This window comes from Meles meles, chromosome 1 (assembly GCF_922984935.1).
Source record: "Meles meles chromosome 1, mMelMel3.1 paternal haplotype, whole genome shotgun sequence".
Classification (NCBI taxonomy): domain Eukaryota; kingdom Metazoa; phylum Chordata; class Mammalia; order Carnivora; family Mustelidae; genus Meles; species Meles meles.
In genome coordinates, this window is record NC_060066.1 from 167490677 (window position 1) to 167503832 (window position 13156).

Sequence of the window (13156 nt, forward strand, 5' to 3'; positions counted from 1 at the left end):
GTTACCTTGATATATGTGCCAATCTTTTAGCCAATACCAAACTCTTGAATACTGAGGCTTTGGAGTAGTCTTGAAATCAGACAGTTCAAGTTTCCAACTTCATTCTTCATTTTCAAAGTTGTTTTGGCTATTCTAGCTCCTTTGCAGTTCCACATCAATATTAGAAGGAGCTTGCTAATTTCTACATAATAAGTCTGTTGGAATTTTGATTAGAATTGTACTGAGTATCCTGATCAATTTGGTGAAAATTAGCTAATGGATGCTAGGTTATAGGGAGCCATCTATATAGTGTTAAGAGAAAATATTTTCTAATGTAGAATTACAATCACATGAAAATATCCTTCTAAAATAAAAGGGAAATTAACACATTTTCAAATAAACCTGTTGAAATTATTCATGCCAAAGTTTGGAGCTAAAAGTATGGAATAAGATGTATCATACAAATATTTATCATAAGAATGATAGAATAGGTATACTAATATCAGACAAAGTAGGTTACAAGGCAAAGAGTATTGATAGAGCTAATCAGAGTTTTTTTATAACTGTATAAAGAGGTGGGGCAAATCCACCAATAAGATGTCACAAGTATAAATTTGTATATAACTGATAACATCTCCTGGAAAGCATATGGACCAGAAACTGACAAGATAAAAGAAATAGTCAGATCTACAATTACAGTGGGAAATTTAATTTTAATTTTAATTTGTTTTATTTTATTGTTAATTTTTAAATTTTAATTTCATTATTGTTAACATGCAATGTTATCTTAACTGTACAATATAGTGATTCATCAATTCCGTATATACCAGTCTCTCTATGGGGTAGGAAGATGCTCTTAGTGGACAGGGCTCCCAAGTCCACCCTGGAGTCCAGAGGTGACTTTATACTTCATGATATTAGTTGTTTGATTGTGTTTCCCACTGCACTGACAGCTTTGCAAGGACTTACTGAAAATGCCCTTTAATACCCATTACCTCCCACTTGGAGTGGGAAATTTAAAATAAAGCCTTCATATTAAATTAGAAGATGCATATATACCACATCGTCTTTATCCATTCATCTGTTGATGGACATCTAGGTTCTTTCCATAGTCTGGCAATGGAATACTATGCAGCCATCAAAAGAAATGAAATCTTGCCATTTGCGACGACGTGGATGGAACTAGAGCGTATCATGCTTAGTGAAATAAGTCAATCGGAGAAAGACAACTATCATATGATCTCCCTGATATGAGGACATGGAGAAGCAACATGGGGGGGTAGGGGGATAGGAGAAGAATAAATGAAACAAGATGGGATTGGGAGGGAGACAAACCATAAATGACTCTTAATCTCACAAAACAAACTGGGGGTTGCTGGGGGGAGGTGGGATTGGGAGAGGGGGAGCGGGCTATGGACATTGGGGAGGGGAGGCGAACCATAAGAGACTATGGACTCTGAAAAACAACCTGAGGGTTTTGAAGGGTCAGGGGTGGGAGGTTGGGGGAACAGGTGGTGGGTAATGGGGAGGGCACGTTTTGCATGGAGCACTGGGTGTTGTGCAAAAAGAATGAATACTGTTACGCTGAAAAAATAAATAAAATGGAAAAAAAAAAAGAAAAAAAGAAAAAACAAAAAAAAATTAGAAGATGCAGACAAAAGCAGCAGATATAGAGAATAAATTATACAATATGGTTATCACTGTTACCTAAATGACATATATAATACACTGAGTAGAATTCATGCCTCCAGCAAGGAACACTCCCAATGGCCCCAGTTAGGAGGCCCCACCACAGTCAGCCAGCCAGTATTGACAATAGAAACTTATCTGATTGTAGTATGTTATCTCTCATCGTCTTTCCCAGTGGCTGACTGGAGCTGATGCTCTGGTATCTGTGTTCTGTGTAGAGTCAAAACACATTCCCTTAAGACTTTATGAGAATTTGAGGATGAATACCAGTGACCTCTGTGACCTCACATAATGGCAATGGGCAATAGAAAGTATTAATGCCAGGTCTCATGTTTCAGTTGGATCAAGAGTGTTAATTAAGGCTGCATAATGCAAAGAACATGGGCTTGGGAATCAGACGTATGTGGTTCAAGTTCCAGAACCACCACAGCCTGGCCTCACTATCAACTGTGTAATGTTTCTGAGGCTTAGAAATACGGATAATAATACAGATCTTCATCATGAAATACGGATAATAATAGCTGGAATGATTACCTGTGGAGGGACAGGCTGGTCAGACGGGGCTGGGCTCTAGAATGTGCTAGACCAGCTTCATAAAGACATCTGGTGAGATTAAAGACACACATGATACTTTTGCTGACCCTAAATACACAGAGATCAGCAATCTGACAGTTTCAGCCAATTCATTGCAGGTATAGCTGAAATAGTAAGTTAGAACAGTTTGTCTAGTTACTTAAATGTTTTTAGAACATGAAAAGAAAGGAAGAGGAAAATTCTAGGCCAGATACTAAAGTTTTCAAATCAAGAAGCATTCTCTGGAGGTCAGCAGACAAGAAGAAGAAGAGATCTGGATGATATAATTGGGTTGATATGGACATTCACTCTTTTTTAACAGGAAATGATCTCTTGTACTTTTGTGCCTTTGCACATACTAGTCCCTCTGCTGAGAATGCTTTTTCCTTCTCTACTTGATTTACTCCTTCTAATTCTTCATGGCTACCAGGTAAATACTGATATTGTGTAGTGTGTAAGCATTACATATCCTCTCCTTAGTGCGCTTGTTGGGATTCTTGGTTGTAAGTAATAGAAATCTAAGCCAAATGGGCTCAAACAAAACAGAGCTTTTCATGACTCATGATACAGGGATGGTTCTGTCAGGGATCTGTCCTTCAGGGTTCAGGGTTCTGCCTCTTTCTCTGTTGGCTTCCGTCTCACGTTAGCCCTGCTACCAGTAGCTGCTGGCTTACATACAGCCATTTCAGCAAGCCTACTGGGAAAAGAGCTCTGCTGATTAATTTCTGCAGAAGTTCCAGGGCCAGTTTTTGTCATGTGTACATCACTGAGCCAATCTCTCTATGGGATAGGAAGATGCTCTTACTGGACAGGGCTGGGTCCCAAGTCCACCCTGGAGCCCAGGGGCGACTTTATACTTCATGATTTGTGTGTTTGGTTGTGTTTCCCCCTGCACTGACAGCTTGGCAACGACTTACCGAATTTACAAATCCCACAGGAATGTGTGGAAGTAGCAGAGAGCTGTGGTTAGGTGGGTAGGGGAAAGTGATGCAGTGGTTAGGGGAATAGACTCGAGTCTGATTGCCTAGGTCAGAATTCAGGATCTGCAACTTACTGCTTCTGTCAGCTTGTGTTAAACATTTAGTGTTTCTGCACTTGTTTCTTCTTTTCTAGAATAGGAATAATAATAGAAAACAATAATGCCTACCTCATAGACATACATAGTTGTATTAAATGAATTAATACATACAGAGTGCTTAGGATGGTGCCTGGTATTTTTTTATTATATATATAATTTTAATAATTTTCTTCATATATTTAACATATAATTTTCATCACATATTCTTGGAATGTAGCATAGTTCCTACACATGGTATGCATTTCATATTTTTAGTAAATTATTTGCTCTTCCTAATGATTCTATGAATTTAGTGTTATGATTCCCATTTTACAGATGAAGAAAAGTGAGACAGCAGTTAAAATAACTTGTTCAAGGTTGTACAGCTACTGGTTATGTAGGACAGGATTGAATTATGTCAGTCTGACTGCAGAACCTGGGCTCATAGAAACCCCATTAATTGCTTTAAAAACTTAGCTTCATTATTGTCTCTTCTGGGGGAATTTCCTTAGTGCCAGCATCTGCTGTGGTGAGAGAGGTTCCCTTCTTTTTATTTTCCGTATTTGCCTGTTTGCATACCTGAGGGTATGGTGGATGTCTTGCATATCTTTGATTCTCCAGCTTCAGTCATGTTGTTAGTTAATTAAACTAATGATAAATTAGTGAATGTTAAACGAAGATGTGGAAAGATTCTGGGAGTACAAAGAATAAACTAACCCCTCCTTTTACATGAGAAAGATAGCTTATGGGAGGTTTTTCCTTTTAGGAAGAGAGCTATGAAGGAAGTTTTACATACATTTGCTCACAGCAGAGAAGGCCGTGCAGGTTAGCAGAACTAACAGAGGATTTGGCTGACAAAGAGCTTAGAGTCTGAAACTAATTCTTCCCTATGAACAAGGAGGCTGAGGGTCAGAGAGTGGAAGGGACTTGCCCATAGTCTCATAGTCTGGGAAGGTCCAAAATGAGACCCAGTCTTCTGAGCCCCCATTACAGATTGTTTCCACTAGCTCATGTGATGAACAATTTGGGAGACGAGAATAGCCCAGGGGAGAAAAGAAGCCACTAATCTTATGGAAAGGGTTTGAAAATGAAAATACATTAAACATTTAGGAAATGAAGAAAAATGCATGAAAAACTACAGCAGGAAAAGAGAAAATTTATTAACTTAATATATATCGGGCCAACATAGTGCTGGGTCTGGCTTTGGAGCAGGAAAGGAATTCTCAACTGCTTTTGAGTAGAATCGATTACTTTGCTACTCTGAAACAAATACAGGCAGAGAACAAATCATTAGACTGTCCAAGAACACTACAGATCTCCAGACTCCTCTACCATTTCTTTTGGAGTATAGGCTCAGGGCTTACTGAGTGTAGACTCTGGCCCTGGATCAGAAAGAACACAGGCTCTGGGTCACCCACCTTGATTTTACCACTGTCTAGGTCTACAGCACTGTGCAATCCACATAAATCTGCATTTTCTCACTTATAAAATGGAGCTGTTAATTGGTTTGTTTGTTTGTTTGTTTGTTTATTATGGTATGTTAGTCATCATTAGGTTTTGATGTAGTGTTCCATGATTAATTGTGGAGCTGTTAATTTTTAAATAAGGGGCTCGTAAGGATTAAGTGAGATAAACACTATAAAAGTAAAAGTCCTAGGCCAGGGTAAGCATTCAGCAAGTGGCAATTTTTGTTATGATTCAAAGATGATGGCACTCATAGTCAGAAGGTGAACCCACTTAATGTGTAGTAAACCAGCAAATGAGACAAAAAAAATTGGCTTCATTCAATACTTTCTATAATTTCCCTCCTTTCTCCTCTAAAGTTTCTATGCTGTAGGATGAGGAAAATGGGTGTGTGGTGACCCCATTTAGGAAATTTTATTTTCTGTCTGATATAAAAAAAAATTTTCCTTCAAGGTCAGAGTGAGATCAAGAGTTTGCAGAGGGAATTGAAATCATTTTGGTTATAAGTTTAAAAAACTAGGGGCATCTGGGTGGCTCAGTGGGTTAAGCCACTGCCTTCGGCTCAGGTCATGATCTCAGGGTCCTGGGATTGAGTCCCGCATTGGGCTCTCTGCTCAGCAGGGAGCCTGCTTCCCTCTCTCTCTCTCTCTGCCTGCCTCTCTATCTACTTGTGATCTCTCTCTGTCAAATAAATAAATAAAATCTTAAAAAAAAAAAAACTAAAATGCTACTGTACGTTAATTTGTCTCCCCTTTGATTTTCTAAAATACCGAAAATGGCATATTAGGAGCAGTAGGTATACCCAAAGCTACAGATGAGAACAGAAGAAAGACCATGAAAAACAACAGGAGAAAAATAAAAGCACAGCATTCAGGGCCACTTTGTATGGGTGCAATAGCCAAATATATTTAATTAGCTCCTTATGGTACAGTATAATTGTTAATATTTACGTAGATTTTCTTAAATCATCAATTAAAACATCTACTTGTTTTCATGTCTTCATGCTGAAAGGATAAGAGATAAGTATAATGAAAAAGAAAAAAAAAAGGAAGAATGAGTTCCTTGTCTATGAGAAGTAACCTGGCACATCATGTAGATGTTGGTGCACAGAGACCTGGGTTTCTACTTTCATGGGAACCACCATCCTCTTTTTGCCTTGATCTCCTCTTGGAAAATAATGAGAAACTTAGGATCAGAAATTAAAAGACTTAAGGCTTTTTCTTTGGAATTCTTCTGTTTGCAAATGATAGAAACCCAAACCAAATAAGTTTAAGTAAAAAAAAGTATATAATTATTATATAATTAATATAGTCACTGGAACAACTCCTAGAACTAAATTACAGAAATCATACAAAGCCTCCAGAAAACTGGAACCAGTGGTTTGAATATCATGAGACTCTCTGGTTTTACGTGACTGTTTTTCTCTGCAAGTCTGTCTATGTTCTCTTTCTCCTCCCTTCTTTCTCCTTTTGCAATGGTTTCCTCTAAACTTCTGGTGCTCCTGCTGGGAAACAGGGGCAGGATCAGAATAAGGCACTTTGACCCCAAACTGACCGAGGTGCTCATTCTCAGAGCCCTGTGAATTCTGACTCCCAAATGCTGTGCTTCCTGTCCCTTGCTTGCCTCTCTTTGGTCCCTGTTTTGCTAGAAAATATGGCTGTTGAGAGCAACCAAATTTTTAAATAAGCTATTTCTGTCACTTTTTTCTCTTATCCCTGAGCCAAACTTCTTAAAGCAGGTAAATCTTGGATTGGTTTGAGTTAGTATGCACCATTGGTCAACTAACTGTGGCCAAGGGTTGGGCATATTTTACACAGTAGGAACCATGGTACACATTTGAATGAGATTGGGACAAGGCAAGAGGAAAGTTTCTAAGAAAGTTTCTAAGAAAGAAGTGTTAGGCAAAGCAGTTATTGATGGTACCCCAAATACTGGATCATTGCCTGTTGTTGGTGCCATAGTGGGATGAGTGATGAGTCCCCAAAAGATATGCCTAGAACCTATGAATGTGATCTTATTTGAAAAATAAGTGCTTTTGCAGGTGTAATTAAGGATCTTGAGATGAGATTACCCTGAGTTATCTAGGTAGTCCTAAATACAATGACAACTGTCCTTACAGGAGATACATAGAGACAGAAAGGGGAGAAGGCCATGTAAGGATGGAGACAGAGACTGGAGTGATGCAGCCACAAGCCAAGGAATGCCTGGAAGCTGAAGAAGGAAGGATCAGATTCTCCCCTGGAGCCTTGGAAAGGAGTGTGACCCAGCAAACATCTTTATTTTTTGACTTCTGGCTTTTAAAACTATGAAAGAATCCATTTCTGTGTTTTAAGCTGCCATATCTGTTGTAACTCCTTATGGCAGACCTAGGAAACCAATACAGGTGCAAAATAAGAAATCGCAAACAACTCATAAGACTTCTATGGCCCTCAGGGGAAGACATGTAACATAGTGTTTAAGAGCATGAGTTCTGGAACCAGGCTGTGGGGGTTTGGATACTGGCCCTGCCATTTAATAGATATCATCTTGGACAATTATTTAACCTCTTCTGGGGTTCAATTCTGCATTCCTAAAATTAGAATAATAATATTCGTTAATTCATGCAGAGTTTAGAACAGTGATTAGCATATACTATATACTGACTATGAGTCATCGTTATTCATGTCTGAATTTGAGGTAATAATAATATTTCCTCTGACCATACCATTTTGTTGTTGGGATAATTCGCTAGGAATAAGTGTGAATTTCATTCAAATCAAATGACCTATGTGTATGAGGAAACAGGGTAGGAAGTGCAGGGGGAAATAAGTTAAGTAAGTATCTGGCCCTGAGGAGTGTATGATCCTGTTACAGACTGCACTGTGTTCCCTCCCAATTCACATATTGAAATGTTAATCCCTAGTGTGACAGTATTTAAGGAGGTACTTACGGTTAAATGAGATCTTAAGTGCAGGACCCTAATCTGATAGGGCTGGTGTTGTTATAAGAAGAGACACCAGGGGCACCTGGGTGGCTCAGTGGGTTAAGCCTCTGCCTTCGGCTTGGGTCATGATCCCAGGGTCCTGGGATTGAGCCCCGCATGGGGCTCTCTGTTCAGCGGGGAGCCTGCTTCCCCCTCTCTCTGCCTACTTGTGATCTCTGTCTGTCAAATAAATAAACAAAATCTTAAAAAAAAAAAGAAGAGACACCAGAGACTTCTCTCTCTCTCTCTCTCTCTCTCTCTGCATATGCACAGAGAAAAGGCCACCTGATGGCACAGTGAGCTGTTGTCTCCACGATAGGAAAGACAGTTCTCACCAGAAACCAACCCTACTGCTACCTAGATCTTGAACTTCCAGAACTCTGAGAAATAAATTTCTGTTGTTTATGTAACCAAATGTGTGGTATTTTGTTATGACAGCCCTGGGAGACTAACACAAGCCCATTCACGGAAACTAGAAAACAATCCGTATTAAAGTTATTGTATTCTGCTACTATCAGTACTAGCAGCTAATTCTCGCAACCAGTATACTTTCTGTAGAATGAAAGGATGCCTCTAAGATACAAACCTTTCTTCATTTTACACTCTGACTCTAAAAACTTGGTGCAAATACACAATGGAATTCTGAAAACTCGACAGCTCTAAATGAAATGCTCCTGTGAGGGTTGTAAGCGGGAAAGAGATTAGAACAAAACAAAAGGCTTTCTACAGGGAGAGACTTTCTGCCTTTGTAAAATGTGTTTGCTCCATTTGCCCTCTCCTCCATATTTTTACCTTCATTTTGGAAGCTTAAAATTGAAAAAAAAATTGTTTTCCTGTAGTATGGGTGGAAATGAGTCAAGGTAGAATATCACTTCCTTACTGGAAGAGGGAATTATTTTCCTTCCATATATTAGACAAAGACTATTCTTCAAAAGTCGCCGTCATAAAATTTCTGTTCAGCTCTCAGGTGCACTTACATGTCACCTCCTCCATGAACCCTTCTCTGATGCCACTTCTCTCAAATTAAAATTAACTAATTCCTTCTCCATCTGTGCCTGACCTGTGTCACAGTCTGACTTGGGACAGGCTCATCTCCCTAGATTATCAGATCTTTAGTCAAGGGCAGTTACCTTTAGTTCTCAACTCTTCCATCTCCCTATAGCCAATTAGGTATATGAGTTGAGAGGAGTTTCACCTATTATTAACACACACACACACACACACACACACACACACACACCCCATTTCTATGTGGAATTCTTTTCTTCTGGTGTAATCTAAGTTTAGTGTAGGATAAAGGAATAGTAAGAATGAAACATTTAAAGATCAAAAACTGGCATCTTATCCTGACCACTCTAATCATGTACATTTAAACTCTGATGGACCTACCCTAATACCCCATCTCTGGAAGCTGTTTAAGCCTGCTGATGGGGAGTCTCAGCGTGCCTGTGGCAATCACCTTAGCCCTTGACTTGATTCTGCACTCTCAGCACCATTCTGGCTTTATGGATATTGGCATGGTATCCAGTTTTCTGCCCAGTCCCTGCCTCTTGAGCATAATGAGTGATTTAGCTCTCCTGGTTTCTACTAATAGCACTGATGTTTCATAACTCGGTATATCAGGGTTTTAGACCTCAGCACTGTGTATTGCATGTTGGAAGGGTGGTTTTAAAGATTTCTGGACCAGCAGCAGTAGCATCACCTGGAAAAATGCTGGAAGCGCATGTTATACCTCCTTACCTAAGAACTGCTGACTCAGAAACTTGGGAGTGATATGGGTGGGCAGGAGGTATGCCCAGCAATCCGTATTTTAACGGTCTTCCAGGTGATTCTTCTGTTGCTAAAATTTGAGAACAACCACTATAGAAAGTTCACCGAATTTCTTCATTTCTCAACTGTGTAGGTATAATTTCCATTCTGTGGGGCGATTTTTGTGACTTAATAAGCCCTGAAGTCCACTAAGTTCACATTGAAAGTGCTAAATAAACAGGGTTGAATCTAAACCTAATAGTCCCATGTTAGCACTGTGGGTCTGAATAACCACAATTTCACTTCACAGGGCTTTCTATTCACATGGGTTTTGTGCACCTGCTTCACAAGACAGCAGCACTCTCACCCGCACTGTGGCAAGCTCTCTATCACCTGGCGCATATGCTGCTCCCAGTCTCATCACACCTTGGTGAAGGAACACATGGGCCCATATGTCAGCCAACGTGTTTATATTCTTTTATACAGAAAGGGGAAATATGTTTCACAATAAATGTTTGCATACTTTGGAGAAGACTTTTTAAAATTTTTTTCTAAGAGAGAAAGAGAGAGACAAACTTGGGCTAGAGCTCATTGAAGCTTTGTTTCTTTGCACTATTTTTATCACCCAGTCTTGAAAAGAGCCTGAACATTCACTGGGAAGAATCTGTGCTAAAATTCGGGTCCCTGGAGACTGAGCAAGTGTAGAATGTGTTTGTTGAGATAATCTGGAGGGAAAGAATCAATGGATTAGAGATAAAAATTCTCAGAATCTATGCAGGGAAACCAAAACTAAGAGATACAAAAACCCACATGCTAAGAGGTGGGAGCTGAGAGCTGGAAGGATACAGGAGATATGTCATTAATAATTTGAATTTTGCTAGGTGATTGCCAGAGTAGTCCTGGTATGTTTTAGTTTGCTTCTGTGTATTCAAAGGGGATGGATTGCAGTTAGGAATAATAAAAGAAGTATTCAGGGGCTCCTGGGTGACTCAGTTGGTTAAGCATCTGCCTTCCACTCAGGTCATGACCCCAGAGTCCTTTGATCAAGCCCTGCATCGAGACAATGGGTTGAGCCCTGTACGTGGTCTCCTTGCTCCATGGGGAGTCTGCTTCTCCCTCTCCCTCTGCCACCCCTCCTGCTTGTGCTCTCTCTCTGTCAAATAAATAAAATTTTCTAGAAAAATTTAAAAATGTCTATTAGGTAATTGTGATTCAATAATAATGGTAATCCTAACAGGATGATAGAGACAGTATGTGATAGGAGAAACTGATGTGCCTTTATCTCTTCTTGTGCACATCTGTTTAACCTTGTGACATTCTCCCATTCAGGTTCAGAATCAAGAAACAAATATTCCTTCAAAGAAGGGCTTTCAGTGGAGAAAATGAGAAGCCAAATAATAAATAGAAGTATTGATTTGAATCTCCCTAATGGCTAATGATAATGAACATTTTTTCGTGTATCTCTTAGCCATTTGTATGTCTTCTTTGGAGAAGTGTCTGTTCATGTCTTCTGCCCATTTTTTAAAATATTTTATTTATTTATTTGACAGAGAGAGAGTTAATAAGTAGGCAGAGAAGCAGGCAGAGAGAGGGGGAAGCAGGCTCCCCACTAAGCAGAGAGCCCGATGTGGGGCTCGATCCCAGGATCCTGAGAATTTGACCTGAGCCAAAGGCAGAGGCTTAACCCACTGAGCCACTCAGGTGCCCCTTCTGCCCACTTTTTTAATGTGATTATCTGTATTGTGTGAGTTGAGTTTGAGGAGTTCTTTATAGATCTTGGATATCAGCCCTTTGTCTGTAGTGTCATTTGCGAATATCTTCTCCCATTCCGAGGATTGCCTCTTTGTTTTGTTGACTATTTGCTTTGTTGTGGAGAAGATTTTGATCTTGATGAAGTCCCCAAAATTTCCTTTGCCTTTGAAGACGTGTCTTGAAAGAAGTTGCTGTGGCCAATGTCAAAGAGGTTACTGCCTGTGTTCTTCTCTAGGATTTTGATAGATTCCTGCCTCAAGTTGAGGTCTTTCATCCATTTTGAGTTTATCTTTGGTATTGTTTTTGTGTTTTAGAAAACAACATTTTAGGTGTAACAGAGAAATATTTGGGAGAAAATGAGGCAGAAATAATTTGTTCTAACCCTTCTTCTCCATCCCAACCCCCAGGGAACAAGTCCACTAGATGAATATGTTCCTCCAAGCTAGGGAAGAAGAGAACATTTAAAAGACGCGGAAAACAAATGTTAGTCACTATAGAAGACAATCCTGTATCCTTCTCTCCTCCTGCCATGATAATGAGCAGAAACCATAGAACCCTCAGATGAATACAGGGATCTAAGAGTAGAAGAAACCCATGCTCATGTCCTGCCCATAATTCTAAGAGAGTAGATTCACAGATGGTCTCCACAGCACTAGGTCATAGAAACTATACAGAATTATGCCAAGTTTGATGCTAGGTTCTCTAAATATAGCTTCTGAAAACAACCCATATTATTAGATTCCCTTTAAAGAGGAAGAACTGAGATTAAATCCCCATGATTTCACAACAATTATGTAGAAGAAGTGGTAAACAAATTCAACAAAATAGCAGATGGAGAAAAGCAGTCCTTGGTAAACTTCTGAATCCTGTCTCCTTGAAAACTTATGTGAATGTGGACAAAACACTTAATCTTTCATCATCCACAAAAATATGGACATTTACTTTCACTATTTCATAGGGTCCTTGAGAGGATAAGCAAAATGCAGCATTTTGTTTTTATCCTACTTAGGGTTCTTTGATTTTCTTGGACATGTGGTTTGAGGTCATTTATTTTTTTTTTGCAGAATTTTTGGTCTTTATTCCTTCAACTAATTTTTTTCTGCATTGTTATCTCTGTTTTCCTTCTCTTTGGAGGACACTGGTTACACATAGACTAGACTGATATTGTCACACAGTTCTTGAGTATCCTGTTCTGGTTTTATATTTGTTGGTACATACTTTATTTATTTTCAGTTTTTTTTTTCCTTTTTGTGTTTGTGTTTCAACCTGGGTAATTTCTAATTGATCTATCTTTGAATTCACTGATTCTTTCCTTGGCTATGTCAAATGTAATGATAAGCCTGACAAAGGAATTCTTTATGTCCAGTGTGGTCATTTTTTATCTCTCCTGGTGCCATTTGCCCTTTATGATTTTCATCTTTCTATTGAAATTTCCCACTAATGCTCATGTGTTTTCCAACTTTTTCACCTTTTTTATACTGTCATTTTAAAGTCTAAGACATGGGTCCTTTCTGATTGTGCTACTGTTAAATTTTTTTCCTCTTGACAATGGGTTATTTTCTTTGTGCCTTTGTAATTTTTTTTAATGAACACCAGACATCTCATGCAGAATAATAGAGACTTGAGTAAATACTATTTTACTCCTAAAAATAGGCACACATTTTATCAGGCTAATGATGTGAAGGTTTGAGGGAACTCTAGCTAAGAGTTGAGTGAGGCTTGGGCTTTGTTATTGATATGGCTACCTTAAAGCACCATAATCTTTCCTCTAATAATGCCTTATGATTAGGTTGGAAATCGTGGTTTTGGGGGTAGGGTGGAGTGGTGGTTTCTCAAGGTACATAGTACATCCTTATTTTTCAGCTTTTCTTCTGACATGTGCCATGGGGTAATGTTCTTTATTTATACGTTTTTACCTTCCTTAGTGGTGT